Source organism: Anabrus simplex, chromosome 4, assembly GCF_040414725.1.
Source record: "Anabrus simplex isolate iqAnaSimp1 chromosome 4, ASM4041472v1, whole genome shotgun sequence".
Lineage (NCBI taxonomy): Eukaryota > Metazoa > Arthropoda > Insecta > Orthoptera > Tettigoniidae > Anabrus > Anabrus simplex.
Genome location: NC_090268.1, coordinates 16,513,122 through 16,535,285, shown reverse-complemented (window position 1 = coordinate 16,535,285; position 22,164 = coordinate 16,513,122). Strand labels below are relative to the sequence as shown.

The 22,164-nt window shown below is 38.3% G+C and overlaps 1 protein-coding gene across 1 annotated transcript in view; it reads right to left on the bottom strand.

Moving 5' to 3' along the window:
• csul (protein arginine N-methyltransferase 5) overlaps window positions 1-22,164 on the bottom strand; it is a 282,354-nt gene that overhangs the window by 242,503 nt on the left and 17,687 nt on the right. The window lies entirely within an intron of this gene.

The following is a 22,164-nucleotide window of genomic DNA, read 5'->3' as shown; positions in this document are numbered from 1 at the left end:
ATTGAACAGGGAACAGGAGACAGAAGCCAAATGAGAGCAAAAATTGGATTGAGACCAGGCATGCTATATAAATATTGAATTGAATCTGCTGAGAGGGAAGTTAGGCTTGCTGAGGGGAAGAGAGGGACAGTAGGGTCTGAATGTCAAAGCAAGGCAATTGATGGCTCTTGACAGGGAGAATGACAGAAATGGAGAACTTTGACAGAAAGAAGAGAAAGAAGACAGAAAGATTAGGTTGGCAGAGGACTATGAGAGGCATGTGGAGCCCAATGAAGGGACAGCACAGAGACTGAAAGCTCAGAAGGAGAGGAATCTTACATGAAACCATAAACTGAATAGACTATTTTATGGCCCAGTGAAGGAACGACAACCACTAGATAGACTAGAAGATCAATGGCTCACCTCTACAAGGACTCCTTAGAGGAGCAGAAAACCAGGATTGCAGCAGTTAACAAAACATGCAACATAATAAGGTTATGATGCACAGTAATAAGAGTTGATGATGATAGAGCTAAATTAGGTGCAATAGAAGTTCTGTCAAACCCTGTGTTGGAAGATATTTGTTGTTGTGTTGGAAAAGTGAAACTGTCCCATTAGATAAACCACAGGGACCTATGCTTACAAGTTTGCTTTTAACAGTTTTTTCTTCTTTGTGGCGAATGGGTCACTTAGGAGCAGACAGAATCAACATTTGTTGGCTTTTCTTTTAGCCCAGTATTCCTTCACACGTAGTGAATGGGTGTGTTTTCCTTACAGGGACCATGTTAGTCTTTTTCTTGTCATCCTCAAAATTGTTTTATGCTTGGATACAGCCAATGACAATACAATATTGTGTGATCGTTTAGAATCTATAATTACCGTACAAAAATGCTGTATTGTTTTGTTCCAGGTTGTAGATCGGGATACACTAGAAATAGTGACGAAAAGAATTTTATTCACCCCCAAGAAAAGACGAGTTTAGAAAATGGGCCACACCAAAGCCATGAAAATGCCCAATAACGGACCATTTATATTGGAATTATAAATTTACTCATTCGGGACAAATATTTCAGGTTCCCTATGCGAATCAATATCTAGGCCGATATCAAAGCCATGGAAAGACAAGCAGCTTTCGGCAAATAACTACATTTGTGAAGCGCATTCTTCCGAAGACATTATTATAAAATCAGACTGCTTAATTGTCAAAAGAGTTGGAAATTACAACCAGAAGCTGCATCTCACATTATTCCTAACTTATCAAAATAATGATCAGGTCATATAAAACATCAAAAATCATCCAAGAGAGAGGAAAATCAAGAACCCTTGGGTAAAAGAAGACAGAAGAAAACAGACATCCATGAAGGATATCCAATGAAAACAGCTGCTTAAAGTGATGTCCAAGATTTGTCTAGCAGTAGGTTTAATTATAAAGATTTCAAATTCAACATCTTTCTCTCATAGATATTGATAAAATATTATGACTATAAAAACAGCTTAAAAATTTGAATAAAAAAAGCACAAGACGTAAAATCAATCTGTCCGTGGCGAGACCCACAATTAGTTTTATACATATATTTCCACTTATTAAGGAACCAACCTCTTATTTTTGTTTTTGCTATTTGCTTTACGTTGCACTGACAGAGATAGGTCTTATGGCGACAATGGAACAGAAAAGGCATAGGAATGGGAAGGAACCGGCCGTGGCCTTAATTACGGTACAGCCTTGCCTGGTGTGAAAATGGGAAACCATGGAAAATCATCTTCAGGCTGCTGACAGTGGGGTTCAAACCCACTATCTCCTGGATGTGAGCTCACAGCTGTGCGCCCCTAACCGCACAGCCAACTTGCCCGGTACCTCCTTTATTTACAGGCTGTCATATCGAATTGTATCTGTTGTTTGGGTCAACAGTCCATAGATTGGTTTCATGCAGCTCTTCATGCCAGCCAGACTAGATCTTTGGCTTGAAGCGCTTATAAACTTAGGTCTTAAAATCAGCAAAACCAAGACAGTTGGCTTGGTAATGAGTAGAAACTCTCCAATTGTCCATCTAAGAATTGGAGATGAAATAGATATTGTAGACAACTTCCAGTACTTAAGGTTCTGTCCTCAGACAATACCATACATCAAGAGAATACAGAAAGCTACCAAATTCTACCGCGCTGTACGTCAAATACTTTGGGATGAAACATTTCCGTTAGTTTCCAAGATAAGCTTTCACAAAAGATATCTGGTACCTATATTGATGTATGGTCTGGAAACACCAACACTTAGGCCCGGTTGTATAAAACATTTGATCTGAGTTTAACAAGGAAAAATGGCTGCCAGTCAAGTTGAACTTTGATTTTCCATTGTATAAACACTAATCTAAGATCATCTCGTCTCGATCTAAGTTCAGATTTGATTGGCGAATATTCGTCGGTTAATCACCTTGAACCTAGATCATTATCATTCATATTAAACACTGAACTAGACCTGAAGATTTGAGAAGTGTTTCCTTGTATCGTATCTGCGTAAGAATACCGCACCTTAATAATATCGAGGTGAGTTATAAATATCTTGAATGCTAGTAGTTAAATAGTACTGCTTAAATAATTAATTATTTTCAATTGTTTCAAGTTTACAAAACAAAGCAATTGTGTAATATTATATTTTCTTTAGCAGGGATGTGTATGTTACTAATAACTCTTAGGTTTTATGCTACATGAAGCTGTTGGAGATTTCTTTAACACTGACAAGTCAATGGCTTTCTCTTTCAACTTTGTGAAACTTTGATGTCCCCATATCGGCTCTTTTATTTTCTATTATATGTTTGTACCTTGATAGTACAATATTCACCAGATCGTCCTTTTCTTTCAGTGTGAAATTCGCAGAACGCTCCTTTGAAATTCCCTCCATGTTTACTTCGCGAGATTACAATTTTCGAGTCATGGCAATTTAGTATTTCATTTGTTGACAGTCACGGCCTTCGAGCATAGAAATAGATAGATAGGGTGCTCAGTATGTTTCTACTGGCCAAGCGTGGTACCAACATCAAGCTCTGAGCGATCAGCTGATGTAGGGCAAAACAAGGCGGTCTTCCATAAGAAGAGCATTGCGGAGTGTTTTTAAATCCCGATTTAAGTGTGCTCCTTAGGATTAATTTATTTAAACTATTGAAGATGGTGATAAATGCAATTCCCTAGGAATATTTCCGTTCCTTTTTGTATGAAAAATGTTAAGTACCATTTTATATGTGTGATATTCTGATGTGTTTATGTATCAGTTAAGCGATGTGGTGACGTGAATAGGTCTCACACGTTGTTAACCTATTTTAGTTCTCCTAATTTCACAAGTTTAATTTTTCTCCGTAATATTCGTCTGAAATAGTTATTTTAAAAATATTTTCACAGTGCTGCAAATAATAAACTCAACAAAACATACCAATAACCTGCATTTCTAATAATGCCGATTTTATGCTGGTTAAGCCTTATAAATCAAGAAACGTGACCGATAATAACGCAATCGTCCCCACTGCACCTATAATAATTACGGTCAAAGATAGTTTGAAATTACCAATACTTAATGCAGGTTGTTATTAAAAAACAGCTATCACCATCATCACACTTATTCACAGACCTTCAAATTTAGTTTACAGATGTACATTTAGGTATGATGATAGTTATTGTTTTACAGGGCCTAACATCTAGGTTATCAGCCACTATTGTGCATGAACGCACATAGAACAACCTAACATCTAGGTTAGCAGCCACTATCAGATATGAATAAGCACGCGCACACACACACCAAAAGTCGTTCAACTGTTCTAAATACTCAGGCTATATCAAACTATAACTGAGTTAGTTAAGCCTAATGAGATGTAACATTCACAAAACTATCCTTAAAGTGTACAATATAATGAAAGACAGGAAACAATGTAGGCTACAACTCACCAAAACAGCTGCAGCCAGTTAATACACAAATGTATGATAGAACACAGGAAACAAATATGTACATGTAAGTTATTCACCATTCTTCTCCAGGCTGAAGATCAGAAATGTTTTGAAAACCAGAGAACTGGATGTCTTCACAATTCTGTCCTAAATCACTGATGATTGAACAATATGTACTTGTTCGATACACTTCTTAATTTCTTTCTGTCTCTTTTCTCTTCTACCTTAGCACATTCATGTCGCATTCTGGAATTGACATAACACTACACAATTAACTTAACCAAGTCCATTTCATGGCTCTGCACAAGTTCTTGTCAAATAAATGGTCCTTTATACAATAAAACAAGGTTCCATTCACTGACCTCAACAAACTTCTTTGCTCCTTAGTACATTGATATTTCTGAGTGCACTTTCAGTCAACGTACACAACACTATCACATCTTAGGAGGGCCCTCACCTCCAGAGTACATCTTCTCCTTGATTAAAGTGTAGTCTATGTAGTTCTCTCTGGCACTCCTCAGAGCACTCAAGCATACTGCACATTTGATAAGGCATTCCACCTTCCTCACCACAAATCCAGCAATATATGTCACAGCATCACTAACATATGGGGACAACTGTTCAAATGCTGGATGAGTACAGTATTCATGATCAAAATCTGGAATGAGTGGGATATCTGCAACCCTATCCTGTGATACTGCGAGGTGACACTGTAAATCTGAGCTGGGCTCGGAGCTAGATACACTCAATATATTAATTTGATCCAAGGTAATGCAGTTACTTGAATCTGCTCCTTTTACCTCATGCTGAACCAGTAATCTTTCGTATGCAGCTTTAAATTGAGCAGCAGTAGGGTTTTTGTTATTATAACCACCTCTCCTTCTAATGGCAGAGAACAATACGGTACCTCCAAGTAGTCCTGACTGAATTTGTACGATAACAAGTATTTCAGTTTATGCTGCTCACTGAGTACTAAATACTTATAGAGGCTAAGGGAACTTCTTATGCACACCAAAAATCTAAGAAATCCATTCTTCTTTCTTGAGTGGAGAACAGAAGAGTCTAATGAACATGATAATAGCTGCATGATTATGATTCTGCCTTGCTGAGGAAATTCTTTATAAAAACCTCTGTTGTGGGAGAGAATGTGCACTTATATCCCTTTTGTGCAAACTGTCAAATATGTTATTAAAAATTAAATTCAGCTGTAGCTTCACAATCTTCAAATAAATCATACCCTGAATTTTTCAAATACCTGAGTGCCTTAGCCACACTGTTACTCAAAGTTGGGTCTGCTAATCTGACTTTCACCTTTTCTGATTCCCAATTAATATGGCACTTATGAATCTTAGTAGCAAGCGTTAATCCCTCTTCTAGTTGTATTTCCACTAGTTTTTCTACATATGTCCATTATATGGCATTACCTTCACTGTTAAAAATTATGCCCAAAGAAGCCAAAGAATTCCTCACCAATTTCAGCATGTGGCACACATCTAGAAAAATAAACACTGGCTCTTTCATCACTGGGTGCTCAAATGAGATTTTCTCATTGGCTTGGTGAATATCCAGGCCCACAAATTTTACCATTGACAAGTTGCTGGCTGCCCCATCAAACGTTAAACTGACTACATTAATACCAGTGTCATGCAATATGGTCAGAGCAGTGGTTAGTAAATTTGCCTTAACTTCTCCTGACAAGCTATTGATTAAAAAATAAGCTATCGGAACCTTCCAACGGTCATTGATGGCATTTACCAGAAACATAAGGTCCTCCTTTGTTTCTGGGAGTGAATCATCATCATCATCATCATCATCATCATCATCATCATCATCATCATCATCATCAGACCCCATGTTCACATAACCACATGTGGCCTTTCCATCCCATTTTGTTCCTGACGGACAGTTCATCAATGATGAGGCTACAAAGGACAGGTTTACCTGTGGCATTACCTTCTTCCACTTTAAGCTTTAGAGCTGTTAGAGCTTCTTTTGTGAAGCCAGGAGAGCTATCAACATGTTGGTACCAATTCCTCAGAGTGCGTGGATGAGGCAAGCATACACTGAACACCTTTCTTATATAGTCGTAAATGTTTTCGGTGGATGGAGCATGCTGCTCAGTTGAATTATCATTACTATCGATTACTGGAAGTGAAGATGAAGTGCAAAGGGGTGTTTAGGTGGCTTACGATGCCTGGAATATTTGTTCAGGTGTCCTGGAAATTCAAAAACAGTCGGAACTGATCCTTTTAGACGAACTGGATGGCTAAACCTTTCTTTGTCGAAGCAGGTAGGTTCAAAATGTTTTGAACAAAGTTTACTAAATTTGGATGGCTGAAAACCCTCTCTCTTCATATTTATGACCCATTTCTTCAGCAATTCGGGATCTGAAGGGAAACTGAAATAAGTGAATAACATGATCAGTTATGCTTAGAGGGTGATATCCACCAATTTATCCCACAATAACCCATTATTAACCCCCTCCTCCAACATTTATATCTTACATTAAATAAATAATGATGTTACTTCATTTGAGTGGCTTGGGTCATATTGGCCATCATCCCCTTATGCTCAGGTGTTTGTTAAATATGTCTGATAACCTAGTGATAACCTAGTGTAATTAATTTTTAAGGTCTAGGATTCAGGTAGGGGGATTGCTTTAAACAAGGTACCATCCCAGCATTTTCCTGGAAGGAGTATTGGAAAACCCGGGGAAACCCACTACTCTAAGGATGGCCAGTCAGCACCGGGATTCGAGCTTTCTATCTCCGGACATCCGGCTCAGCTGCGTAGTCTTGGTGCATGACTTACGGCTGTGCTGTGAGGTCCAGAAATAAATTTATGCTTTATTATTTATAAATTTCATTTTCCGTATTTCCCCCTGCTCAACATAACCGAAGATTTCTACATTTCTTTAGACCAATACGCCAACCCCAATCATAACATTAATGATATTAATGAAAAATCCAGCATCATTTTTGACAAAGCCATTCCGACATTAAAGAATGATTACCTCAAAATAGTAAACACACGCTCTAACAAACCAACGAATCACAAGCCTGACCCCGCCCCTACTTCTCCAACGGCCACTCCTTCTTCCCCTCCACAGCTAATATGAGCCCCATACGCACTCGCAGTAGAACACAACAAGCCTTCAAACACATCGGCACAAGACTTCCACAACAACTATAGTAAGTACTCTTTCCATACACACACTAGGCATCCCTTCATACACACACTACCGGCATACTTATATCACCTTATCTTTACAGACTACAAGAACAAACATAGACGAGAGAGGTGTTGCCACCGACTACCTCTAAATACAAGCTCGAGACCTGCTGTTTGCTATATTGAAACTTGCCATAGTACTGTATATCACAAGTTGGGATATATAACATAACAAAATTTCTTCATGACAAAGGCCCATATCAATAAGACGTACACTAGTTTCAAAATGTTCTCGAAGATTACCTTACGCCACTAAAATCAACATAACTTAGAAGCAAAGGAACTGCACAGAGGACAGAAGAATGGAATCTATATAGCATGAATTGAAAAATTTTAACAAGTGTCTACCTATACGTACCATTTTAATGTGTTGAAACTTTTTAAATGTTATATATTGTGGCCTGTATGTTTTTAATATGTTTTACATACTCATGTTCTATTTGTAACTTTTTACCCTGACTACTGATATTTTAATTATATGCTATTGTATACATTTCCATCCCCCATTAGACATCCGGATGCCTAATACAATAACAACTTGTGAATTGTCTAATGGCTAAAACAAAACATGTACTAGCTGATGATGGCCGTTAAAGAGCCGAAACCGGTACTAGCTTAATCTATTAAAATAAATTGTGTACTGAATGGTGGAAAAACACATTTCTTATCTATAAATTTATGCTACCAAGAAAAACGAGGATGTCAAAAAAATCTAAGTAAGATAAGTCCACGATGTAGTTATAAGTCAGAACTAAACTATATGTAGGCCTACTTAGACCTAATATTTCATTTAGTCCCAACGGTAGTAGTAAACATATTAATATCATCTATGGGAAAAGAGTACAAGTCATTTTCTGACTTATACTCATTATCCTTGGCAGCCTAGATACTGTATGAAATCAAGGCAGTGTCTTTTGAGTTACAGATTTTAATCCTTGCCCGTGAAAAGATATCTTACTCCCCTTTTCAAATCTCTGACTGCAATGGTAAGCAGAGCAAGATATGACAATTTTTGCTATAATAATAATAATAATAATAATAATCGTATGGCCTCAGCTACCGTGTGCAGACATTTCAATTTGATGCCATCTGGCTGTCTGCTCGTCAATTTCGACGTTCCGTTTTACTCTAGGCCCCCACTAGATGGCAGACCAAGTAAACCGAAACTCTCTAGGGCGTCTATGGCTGAGATTTAATGAATTTTGTCGGGTAAACACCAAATGTGTCAGCAGAGATCTTTTACATGGCGACATCGTACGACATGGAGTGTCGAATGGACTTTTTTCCGCCCTTCAAAAATCCGACTACCTCTGCCGGGTTTGAACCCGCTATCTTGGGATTCGGAGGCCGACACTCTACCGCTGATCCACAGAGGCAGCTAATTTCTGCTATATTCTCTCAGACTGCTGTACTTCACTTATCACATAAACGAAAATACAGTACATGTTTTTTTAATGTTTGTAACACATTAAAATTGCATAGAAAAAGCCTGGTTTGTTGACAATGAATCCTTGAAATCTCCCTGTTTACGCCGATGGCCCGCGCAATTTACGATCGGTGCCAAACATCAGCTGATTTGTATCTTGGCGCCATGTTCTGCTGGCAGCGCCCCTCTATCTATTTGTATGCTCGAAGGTCACGGCCAGGTCAATCCCACCATTTAAGTATTATCCAACGGGCCGAGCTATTTTGTATTTCAAAACAGACTTTCAACGTATTAGGTCGTGTTACGTACATGTAGTACGTGTTGAAGAGATGTTAAGTACAGAACAAAAATGGCCAGCCGGACACCAGTGGGATCCGAACCCACAACCTCCCGATTTCGCGTCGGTTGCTCTACCAATTGAGCTATGGTGGCCTAGGCCATCTTTGTTCTGTTTGAAAGGATCTGAGCTATAGGTCTGGCACTGCTGCTAGCACACTGTAGAGTGCGTTTAAGTCGCCCGTTGTGGGGCATGTCAATGAATATTGAATTTTCACGACCGCATTGTAATCGAAACAGACTTTCAACGTATTAGGTCGTGTTACGTACATGTAGTACGTGCTGAAGAGATGTTAAGTACAGAACAAAAATGGCCAGCCGGACACCAGTGGGATCCGAACCCACAACCATTTTTGTTCTGTACTTTACATCTCTTCAACACGTACTACATGTACGTAACACGACCTAATACGTTGAAAGTCTGTTTTGATTACAACGCGGTTGTAAAAATTCAATATTTATTTTGTATTTCATTTGTTTTGCGTTGTTGCCACATCCACTTTTTTGAACCCCGATTACATTTGAACTACACATGTGTAAACCGAGTTCAGTTTTATACAACGCAATGAAGTCGTAATCTCAGTTCATTTTCAGAACTAAGTTCTTAACTGATCTCCAGTCAGATATCCTTATACAACCGGGCCTTCCTGGATCAACAAAGAGTTGTCTTCAGACAACAGAAATGAAGTTCCTCCGTTCTTGTCTACAAAAAATAAAAATGGATAAAATAAGAAGTGTGCATATCTGCCAACTTTCCAAATGACCAACCAGTAAAATCACTGCATATCAGAATACACAGTAACCCATTGCACCACAATGTGATAAAACACGACAAAATTCATGCATTTTCTTCAGTTCAGATACGAATTCAACCACATTAAAAACCCTACATGATGACATTATAGAAGAACAAATATTTCACGTCAGGTACACTAACAAAAATACCTCTAAAATGCATCAATGAATTACTCAGCGTAATTTGTTATTGAACACAACTTATTACGAAGTGTATTTTGCTGCACATAATTATAAGCACACAAGTTATTTACATTATTTACACTGTCACATGCACATCTTTCAGTCTGATTTAACAGCCACAGTTATGGCTTGCTTTGTTTTCTTCAGAAAGTCAATAGATGTATGATCTGCTTCAGAACTTCTGGTCTTCAAAATGGAATTGGCTTTCAGAGTTAAACTGAACATCAATGACCTGAACTGTGCCCTGTTCTTCATCATCATCATCATTTCCCATTATCCAGCAGTAGCTAGGTAGGGGCAAATAAGATTCCTGTCCACTTTCTTCGGTCCTTCCACCACTCCTCCAACACTGTGTCCCAGTCCAGGTTTCCTTCTCTAATACCGCGTAGGATTGTGTCCTTCCAGCTCAATTGCGGTCATCTGCGACCTCTCCTTCCTTGCATTTGATTTTCCATCACCTTTTCTGGCATTCTTTCATCACTCATTCGCTTTATGTACCCAAACTATACCAGTCTATCCTATCATTCAATTTCTTCCCAGATTTTCTCATTCCTTATTTTGTCTCTTCTACTCTTAACTGTATCATACTCCTCAAGAACTTAATTTCAGCTGCCTGTATTCGACTCTCATCCTTCTTTGTCATTTTTCATGTTTCTGCTCCGTAAGATATTATGGGTACGTAATACAACTTGTACATAGTTTCCTTTGCTTCCATTAGCACATCTTTGTCCCATAACATGTTTCTTACACTATGATAGAAACAGCTTCCAGCTTGAATCCTCTTACTAATTTCAGCATCCAGTCGAGCATTCTCCATTAATTCACTTCCCAGGTATTTGAACATCTCCATTACTTCCAGGGGCAAGTCTAATTGACCTTTCCCTTCTTTTTCCCCTCTGCTCTTCTTAATCAGACTAAAAATGTGTTCACACACTGCATTACTATGTGATATGGTAAGAATAGACAGCATGAATCTAGAGATTCTGCCATATTTATGATGTCCATCAGCTCCACAGATATTCAATAACTGTGCCAATTTTGAATCATTTGTAGCTTCGTTACTTACAACACTAGATAAGTAGTCTATCTGAAGAGCCGCAAACTGGCTTTGGAGTTCATTCGCAGCATCATCTCTTGTTTCAATTTCTCTTTTACACAAAATAACAGGAAACTTCACCAAAAAAAGAAATTAACAGAAGAAAAGTATGCTTCTTGAAAGGCATCAAGTTTAGCAACCTGTGCATGTTTTAGCACATCATTCTTAAAAGGGAACTTGTTAACCAAGTAGTTACAGCCTACACTTGGCTTGACAAACTTGGTCAGCATCTGTTTCAATAGATCCATCATTAATTCAAACAGCACATGGATATGTGGTGAAGCACTCTAAAGGACTGTATTGATCTTATCAAACGATGGGGTAGGCACAAGTAAAAAAGTACAAAATGATTTGTTTAGGTCAAAGGAAAGATACAAGCAACTTTTCTTCACAAGATGTAGTGGGATTCATGTTTCTCAGAACAGGCGAGTCACGCTTTGAAGAACACACCATTCTTTTGGCTAGAAGGTGAGGAGGAGGATTCACAAACTCTCTTCATTTGTTTGTCATCAGATCTACTGTGCTTTGGGAACAGTAAAAAAAAAGTGGCAAAAATAGCAGAAGCTATTTAGAAAGAAAAAAAAAGAAAGAACTGGATCCCACTGATCTAATAAACACCTGGTTAATGATAACCATCTTGTGCACACGTGCTTCAACAACTTCTTTGTTACATTTCTATGCATCATATATATTACTCCAAAACTCGCAAGTAACCGATTGTGACAAATGAGATTTCAAAAGAAAGAGAATAGACATAAGCAGTGACGAATCGCACTCTCATTTCATAAATATCGATAATTTCTTTTAAAAATGAGTTTAAAAAATTGTGCAAAGTGTGCAATTTGCAAATACTGTTACTGTAGGAAAATGCGCGCCATCATTGCTGTCCACTTCACATTTTGGCTGCGAGGACGCCTGTTTTATGACATTATAATATGCTGTAATTATCAGTTAAGAAAAGAATGATAGTAAAACCAAAAATTACTTCCGGAACATTCGTCAGTATAATAATGCACTTGCATTTGCTTCTGTTCAAGTGGATACCAAATGTTTAAAAAAAATCAAAGATTACATTAAGTGGTAAGTAAGACTGTCTAATATTGTACTGATTTAGAGTATTCCTCACTTCACCCGTAGTTCACCAGGGGGCTACTCCACCACATACTTCATGAACATGCAAGATTTCTCGAACGGGTCCCCTAGTAATTTTAAATTTCTGAAGACGTTCTTGTCTTCTGGCACTCTTCAAAAAGTAATAGAAAATATCAACAAGAAGCTCACCAATTCTAACTGGTAAAGTTACAGCAGCTTCTTCAGCAGCTAAGTTTATTAGATGGCAGCTGCAATCAATGACAAAAATATCCTAATGAGCTTCTTTACAAACTGCTAGAACTCCATTTTTCTGTCCAATCATAACAGGAGCATTGTCTGAACAGAATGGCAGACAGTCGTAACTGGCACTTACTTTAATTTCAACTGTGACAATAGCAGCTTTTCTCTGTTGCACGCTGTTGAACCCCCTTCCAATGCTGGTAACCGACAGGAGAGTAATTATAATACTTTCTCGAGCAGCATCATAAAAAGTAACTACTATGGGATACAACTTAAAATCTTTATCACTGCTTTCATCTGTCGACAAAGAAATTAGGCTATTCTCCAAACAAGTAACAATATCCTGTGTTGCAGTACGCGCCATTTTGTTCAGGACACGTTTTTGTGTAACCACAACTCTCTTTTTTCTTCCGATTCTTGGCGTAGGAAACATCTTTCTGAACAAAGCTCCTGCATGATCGGCTGCACTCAATGGAATGTTGTGTTGTACCATTAAAAAAGAACACTCGGCCTTGATTACATAATAAACATTACCTCCAGTTTGGCCAAAAAAAATTGTTTATTTCCTGATTTTTCTCCCTTAGATTTCAAATTACCAAGATGTTTAACACACTTTACACAATTAGTCGGATTATTTTTGCTGACATGAGCTCTGTTAACTTGTTAGTGTGGAGTGCCGAGCAGTGATCCATCACGCTTTGAGTATCGTGCATGGTGCAGTTACGAGCACTGCTCGCACAGTACACACATCTATTGTACTGCAATCTAGCGGTTATGATCAAAGTTGTTTGTGTTTTAACTCGTTTTTCCTTGAAGCAGGAAGTTTGAGCTTTCGAATGATATATTTTCATCCCTATTTCGATACTGTTCTATTCACTGAAATCCGGCTCCATGGCTAAATGGTTAGCAAGCTGGCCTTTGGTCAAGTGGGTCCCGGATTCGATTCCTGGCCGGGTCGTGGATTATAACCTTAATTGGTTAATTCCAATGCCTCAGGGGCTGGGTGTGCGTGCCATCTTCATCATAGGTAGGGCCCCATCCTCACAGACGCACAGGTCGCCTATAAGACATGCACCAAGTCTCTCTGGAGGCCACATGACATCTTTATTTTATTCACTGAAATTCGAATGACATTCCAAGGAATGTTTAAATCTGTCAGCAGGGATAATCACAGCATTTGTCTGATACCTGGGGACTACTATGCACATTTCTTGTATCATCGTTCTTTCCTCTCACAGAAAAACCAGACTGTCAACATAATCATTCATTTTGTCTATTCACGGCTCTCTTGAGAGAGTTCCCCCCCCCCCGAACCTTTTTCCTTATTACCACCAGCTGCCTTGCATTCCACTTGCCATGAGTGGAGATGGCTTCTATAAGCAAGTGCAGGTTATTGAGCATGGAAACAGAGGATGTTTTCGAACAGTTCAGTGGTTCTGATGAATGTATGTTAGATTCAGATGGTGATTTGAGCAGTGTGGATGACATCGCTATACACAAAGTCCTTGGCTCGGAATCGGATATGAGTGATAGTGCACAGAATGGCAATGTGCATGTCACGGGTAATATATTTTCATGAGAAAACATATCTTATTACGTGAGTCAAATAGAACAGTTGGGGAATGTAATGGCATGAATTTTTTAAAGATATTCTTTATGGATGAGTTAAATAGTTTGTGAAACAAATATACACTGACCACCAAAATGAATGGATCACTTGAATTTTCAAACGAAAAAGCATGTTAAAGTGTGAAACATTTGTTTTATTATTATCAACTTTATTGGCCTCAATGGACCACTTGAGTCTTCCACATACACTTTTTATTTGAAGGTTGTACTGTTTGATTCTTCTTCTCTGCCCAGTACTTCTTCATTCATTCTTAATTCGTCTGACATCTCTACAGGCATTCTGTGCATCATTTCAGTTGAAAATTTGGGTTGTAATTTTATTCTTGTTCTCTGCATCTGTAATTTTGAGTCCAACTCTTTTGAGATCTTCTTGAATTTCTTTGATCCAATGCCCTCCTGTCTCCTTTCCCAGATTTCACATCACTAGTTGTCATAAAATCCTGTTTTCTGATAATCGTAAGATGTGAAAGAAATGAGAGATTCTTTTCTTCTTCATCGTGCTGGTAACTGGGTCAATCTCTCAATAGACAGTTTAACTGGGGGGGGATTCTCCAGACTCCTCCAACCTGTTACTTTTTATTTCTGCAAGTTCTGATAATTCTTTTTACAGTTTTGAGGAGCTGATCAGTTCTTCTTTAATTTTTAATAAGGTATCGCAAGTGGAAGTGGCTTCGGGCAAAGTTACAGTTTTGTAGTGTTGGATCTTATAGTCTACTTCTTCTTCTTCGTTTTGCCTCATGACTGAGGCGTCGTGACTATCACAATATTCAGCCCTCTAGCCAATGAACCATACTCCTCCATTCTTCCCTATCTAAAGCTTTCAATGTGGTTACTCTAAGAGAACACTGTAGGGGGCCGTTCACCATGTCAATCCATCGCGTTGGTATTCGTCCTCGTTGTCGAATGATTATAGTCTACTAACAAGCATTTTTTGTTATATGTTGACCAGGTTAGAAAATGTGCTTTTATCATTTTGTTGGTTCTATTTATCCATGTTGCTTTCTCACTTAAGTTGTGTATAATGATTTCTCCAAGGTATTTAAATTGTAGGACTATGTTAATTTTTTGATTATTTATGATGACTTTGTTTATGTCAAGGGGTTTCATTGGCATGGTCTCAATTTTCTCAAAGGATATTTGTAATCCTATTTTTAATACAACTTTCTGGAGACTGGTGATCTGACTTCTTCCATGTCAAGGGCTAAGAGAGCTAAATCATCTGCAAAACCTAGGCAGTTTGTCCTTATTGAGAGTTTTCCTCCAATTTTGATTTTAGGTGGGTTTTCTTTTAGCCAAATTTTCATGATGTAATTTAGAGCCACACTGAAAAGCATTTGACATTTCTTCCCTGAACTTTACCTTTGAAACTGTATCAGTTAGTTCAACAATTTTTGTTAATTTAGGATGAAGGCCATATGATCTGAGGACTTTTAAAAGAGTGGGTCTGTGTATACTATCATAAACCTTTTTGAAATCTATGAATGAAATAAACAGCTGTTTATTTCTGTATTTGTAATATTCCACTATTAGTTCCAGGCTGAGAATTTGGTGTGGGCAACTTCTGTATGGGCAAAATCCTCTTGGGTATTCTCCAAGTTGTGGTTCAAGAATGTTTTTTATCCTATTGAAAATTATGCGGAGAAAATTTTGTAAGTGCAGTCCAAGAGGGTTATTCCCCTGTAATTGTTTGTATTAGTTTTATCTCCTTTTTTGAATAATGGATGGATTACGCCTGAGGTCCAATGTTCTGGGATTTTCTCTGTGATCCAAATTTTGACAAGATGCTGATGTAGATTTATGATTGCTGGTTTCCCTGCGTTTTTCCAGATTTCTGCAAATACTAGGTATTCACCATATGCTGTATATGTTTTTAGTTCCTTAATTGCAAATTCTACCTCGTTCATAGTTTGGAGGATCTATTAGATCTGGGGTGGCAAAAATGGGTGTGTCAGTATTTACTTCCAACGTTTCCAGTGGGCCATCATAATTTAAAAGTTTGATGAATGTCTCTGCGTGTATCTCTGCATTTTCTTGATTACTATGAGCTTACGTTCGTGATTTATTTCTCAGCATTAACATTGCAGGATCATATCTTTTAGGGTATTTTCCAAAGGTTTCATAATAATCTCGTGATTGTTTTTTGTTAAAATTCTCATCTATCATTTGTAAGGTATTTTTAAGATGTTATGGATTAACTTTCTTTGTTTTATTAGTTCTAAATTTGATTTGCCTGACTTTTGGGCTTGATGATTTATCCAATGTCTTCCCTCAACTGCCTGGTCACATTCTTCATTCCACCATTCATGTTTTCCCTAGGATTTGTTGGAGCTAACTCTTCTGCTAACAATTTTTGTTTGGTGGTCACTTCTAATGTATTAGTGTTGACAGATCCTTCTCCTGTTTTCCTATAGTACTTCCTATTATTTATTAAGGTGGCAGGGTCAAATTTTTATAATTTTTATTTGGAGGTCTTTCCCTAACCCTTGGAGTTAATTTCATTTTGATCTTAACAACATAGTGATTTGACCATGAGTCTTCCCCGCTTAGGACTTTGACACGGGTGAAATCTATCCAAGCAAACGTGGTTCAGTTGCCATTCAACCTTTTCGGAAATAAGGATCTTTCCAAGTTTTTAATTTGTGAGGTTTCCTTTTGAAGTATGTTGATTTTGAGATAAGATTGTGGTTTCTGCATAATTCAACCAATCTTTGACCGTTTTTATTCATCCTCTTATGTGCTGGCCATTTTCCAATATCTCAGTACTTTCTTTCTTGTCCCAGTTGTGCGTTGAAATCACCAAGGAGAATTTTAACGTGTGATGGAGGTACGTTTATTAGCACGCGAGAGGTCGTACCCATGGCAATTTCCCGTACTTTTAAATATTTGTTAATAATTTTGTTGCTAGCCGCTGTAGGGCTTAGGGCACTCGTTTCATCCCCCCTCCCGTCTGACGTTGATTATCATCAGTGTATTGCCTGCTGCATTCCGGAGTAGTTTAAGTTTTCTTTCACTCTCGCATCTGCCACGGCACATTGCCTTCGAGCGACCCCTCACGTAGTGTATTCTTACGCAACTGCATTTCCAAGAAAGTTTCTTAAGTAAAGTTCATGAGGTTTATGGTGGCTTTCAGTGAAGTGTGGTGGGAGTAGTTTTATCTTTTATCTTTATCATTCATTGAAATGTACAAATGCAAACGTTGAGGCAATTTGCTCACGTGCGACCTCTCGTGTTCTTTAAAAACTCACGTAATTTTACCAGATTTTGCAAAAACATTTCATTAATTTTTTTACATTGAGAAAATACTGCTACTGGGTAATTATGTTAGTACTAGTTGAAAGGCAGTTAAACAGGGTACATATTTATATTTTTATCAGAGCATTCACTGCAAAAGGAAAATAGCAGCTCATTAGAATATTAAGCGCGAGCAATTTGCCTTCGCGCAACCTCTCACGTGTTAGAGTTTGATCCAGGAGATCCCAGAATTTTTGAGCTGCTTCTTTTTTTTTTTTTTTTTTGCTAGGGGCTTTACGTCGCACCGACACAGATAGGTCTTATGGCGACGATGGGAGAGGAAAGGCCTAGGAGTTGGAAGGAAGCGGCCGTGGCCTTAATTAAGGTACAGCCCCAGCATTTGCCTGGTGTGAAAATGGGAAACCACGGAAAACCATCTTCAGGGCTGCCGATAGTGGGATTCGAACCTACTATCTCCCGGATGCAAGCTCACAGCCGCGCGCCTCTACGCGCACGGCCAACTCGCCCGGTAGCTGCTTCTTTAACCTATAGGGTGTTACTGTTATGATTAGTGTGAGCATGTACATTGATAATTGTGTAAATTTTATTTCCAGATTTCAGAGTTAGTTGCAAGTCTGGGGGGATTGAGATTTTAATTCGATGACTGAATCTATGATTTTGAGATTTATTAGAAATCTATTACCAAACTGCAACACTTAGAGCAATTAATAGCATAACTACCCCAAGTGACAGCACCAAGTGTCTGACCGTGTACGAAAGGCACGGTTCAGATAGGTGGAAACGTGCTAGACAAAGACCAATGAAGAAAAAACAAAGGCACTTACCATTAGAGAATTAAACCTGGCCCCCAAAGGAGCGGATAAAATACACCTGGTCATCCCAAATTATCACCCCTTTTAAAAGGAAAACACCAACACCTTGGGGAACAAAGATATTTAATCAAAATAATAAAGAAGTAAACAAGAAAGTAATATCCTCGCTGGAAAATAATAAAATTAAAAATTGGAAAATACTTAAACTCAAAGCAAAACCCTACGGTCGACCGTTTATAAGGAAAATGATAATTTAGTTCTTAAAGGACTTATTAAGATAATGCGGATTTATGAAACCACTCCTCAACTCGCAAGTTTTCTTACGACCAAAGTTTTCTTAGTACAGTACCAAAGTTTTTTCTTTAAACATCCTTTTAACCTCCTTTAACAGAAAACCACCTTTTAGGATGTGTCAAACGACCCCCTGCAAGGATGGGTAGGTATTACGTGCACTTTTCAAGAAATTAAAATAATAATAATAATAAGCACCGAAACACCGGGAGGGAAAATGACCAGAAGGTAAATTTAAAATCTCAAAGAAAAATGAAATGGACCAAGGAAATCCGCGGAGAAGGTAGAATACATCACCGGCACATCAAATACAAATCATCAATCATCACAACCAACATCAACAACATTAGCATTCCCATGGCAACGACCAACAATGGTTCAAGGGAAGGAACGGGCCAATCGCAGGCCGCAAACAACAATAGGCGTAAACCAACAAAGACCAAGAAAACAGACGCAGAAGATAACCCAGAAACCAGTAAATTAAATTAAATTAAGTAAAATTAAAATAAAATCAACCCGAGAAACAAGAAAGAAAGGAACCGGGACACAATGTACACGTAACACCCACACCCCTGAAGCGACTCGCTTGTTAAATTATTCAGGTTAAATAATACCTTTCAGCACAAAACCTTTAAGCCAAGAAAGGTCATCAATAAACCCTAGGTTACCCAATTACATTATTGAAGAATCCAAGAATTACTTTCACACGGTACGCAAGCCCCAAATTAACAGACATAATTACACATTGTATAATTTCCAATTAACAAGCCGAAAGTTTAAAATTCCACAAGGCAAGACTTAGTTTTTTAGATGACGCCAGTTACATGGTACCACGCGCACTTTCTGCACATAGGAAAATTTTCAGGTCTTTCACCAAAAATCAGTAAAGGTTTAGTTGTAACAACACTTACAGTTTCTTCCAGATGAAAGTTGTGAGGGCAGCTTCGGTAGCCTAAGTTGACTTACTTACATTAATAAAACATAACATGTAAATTCCAGACGAGGAAAAATTAACAGGAAAACTTGCAGAAATCCCCAGGGCAAAAGCCCCGTATATATAACTTAGCCAGGCTCGAACATTTTCGGTGAAATTATCTCCTTAGGGAGAGAGAAGCCACACACGTCCATCTCTTCCATGTCACCAAAACGCAATGGCGATTTCCCAAGATTCCGCAGTGCCAGCTTCAACGATCACATGTGCGCAGAGGCAAAGCGCCTGAATGGTAACGTAGCTCGCGAGGTAGTACATACCTACGCCACTAGAGTGCAGGAGAATACGGTCAGGCACCGATAGGACGTGCATACAGTCAATTATAAGGTTTGAAAAGACGAAATACAGAAGCGGCGAACCACTTCTAAAGACACAGTTTTTCCACAGCCTTTAGGCTAGTTCAAAAATATTTCCCAAGGGGGAAAAAATTGTTACGCAGGTAACAGTCTCCCTCCCCGAAACTTGACATGTCCAGCACAAGTTTACCATCATAAGGCGGTGGCCTTGAAGCAAACTAAGTTTTTGGTAGAATAGTCCTAATGTGAAAATGACCACCAATCGCCAGCTTCAGTTTATGCACCACCAGCAGAACGAGTCCAACAGTCACTAAGAACCCAAACACATGTGATTTAAATTAAAGGAACAGTACAGTTCACTTAGACGACACCAAATGTCTATCCACTTTCAATAATAATGAAGTTCCATGCACCAAACTGTGCAACACCCAAGTCGCAGGAAAATTATTAATGGTCCAGATCACAGGTAACACTTCTTCTCTAGATTTCTTGCTAAACTTTAATGCGAACTATTATCTTCCGCAAGTTCGTTTGCGTCATCTGATCGGAGGTTACGCTACCTTGTGGTACATACACACCTTTAGGTAAAGTTCATAACTATTTGCTTTCAGAACATTAGACCTTCTAGGTCTTAACTGCACCAGATCACATACCTAGACTTAAATTACTACATGTTTGTTAACTTAGTAATATTATAGGACTTGCGTTAGATAAGAAACGCCTTCATTTGGTTACCACCCTTTGGTTTGGATGGTAACGACAACCCCAAAAAGGAAAAACGCCCAGAAAGGGAAGGGAAGAGAGAAAACAACATTGGTGAGCGTAAAACACAATCACAAGGTACAACCAGAAAATACTTAACCTAACCTTAACCTAGATTAACATGACTTAAGATTACGGTATGGCACAGCAACAGAATACGATAATTATTTTAAACAATCCATACCCAAAAACCAAATTACATTACATTTAAGGTATCATGCTAACTAAAATATATGGCCAAGGATACAATTTTCAAGACACAAGGAAAACAATAACCAGAGAAACCAAGATAGTTATCTCCACAAAACACCTTTCAAAGCATACAACCAATCCTACCAGGATGGTTACACAATAACGTCACCATTGACAAACAGAAACCAGGAGGCAACTTTACATAGAAAAACTTACAGACAAGCACCAACTCAAGGGTGCTGAGAAATTGCAATAACGGAAAAGCTAAGAGAAACTCCCTTCCATACATAATATTACGAAACCAAGACCCAGACCAAGGAAAAGGATGTTGAAAAACGTAACACTGAACTACAAATTAATTAAGCTTACAACCTCCCTTAAGCTAAATTTAAAACGGAATAGAACCACCAATCAGTGAGTCAATTAACCAGAGTTAAACCCTTTAAGCACATGCCCAAGGACAAGCAATAAATCAATTTTAATACCACGTATACATTCCATGCAAAACCCCAAATAAACAAGAAACAGGATTGGAAATAGTTTACCCCTTTTTAATATTACCATTAAAAGAAACTTCCAGAAACAGGATACTAGGAAAGAATCAAAATTTCATGGGTCACAGTAAATAATTACTCAAGACAAGATGAATGTACAGGCTGCGGTTGGAGACTTCAAGATCTTTCAGATGGAGGGTACGCGTATAGTTGGTCATCAGCAACGAGCCAAAACAACACCAAGCAAAGAGTAATAGGAGGGTAGCAGAGGTTATGAAACACAATCTTTAACACCATGATGAAACGGGACAGAAATTGGCCGAAAGGAAATAGGAGTGTTACCCAATCTAAAATCATATTTCCCACAATTTTACTACACATACAAACATATACCTTAACAATGGGCGACTCAATCAATTAAAAGGTTCAATAAAGCACCTCAATCAAGCCAACGCCTTTGAATATGGGAACACAGATCTGACAAGATTCCCTACCGGCAATCCACAAGAAATCTCGGACAAATCCAGACTAAAACAAGGTGATAACCGAGACTCACACTGTGGCCACAGAGTCACAGGTACCTCGCCAACAATAGTACAAGGGAAATAAGATATGAAAGGAAGGTCACGAACCAGGTAACTAGAAAACACTTCAAATAACAGAGAAATAAGAAACCCCACCAAACAAACACATCACCAGATAGTGGGAAGATTTCAGTGCCGCCTATGAAGCACCAGCTGATCCCATACTCAACTGTAGCACCGTAGGACAACAAGATGATAAACGATAGCCAAGGTTTTCAAACACTCCAGAAGAAAAGGACCAATAGGCTGGCAGGTTATTTCGAGAAGAACTTTACAGTATAGGATAATTGCATGATGACATCAGATTACTAGGGTATGCAGAAAATTAAAATTAAAAATAGACCAGGTCGTACAGAAATCACACATTATATTCAAGCAGATAAGACACCTACAGAGAGAAGTAATTCCATGCCAGGGTTTATTTCCCAATCTACCGGGACACAGGGTAAATTAAAGGCAACATCGCCCATACCGAAGCGCCATAATAATTAACCAATACTACACGACAACAATACAACAATAAAGGACCACAACGGACATGCGTTAGCTAAAA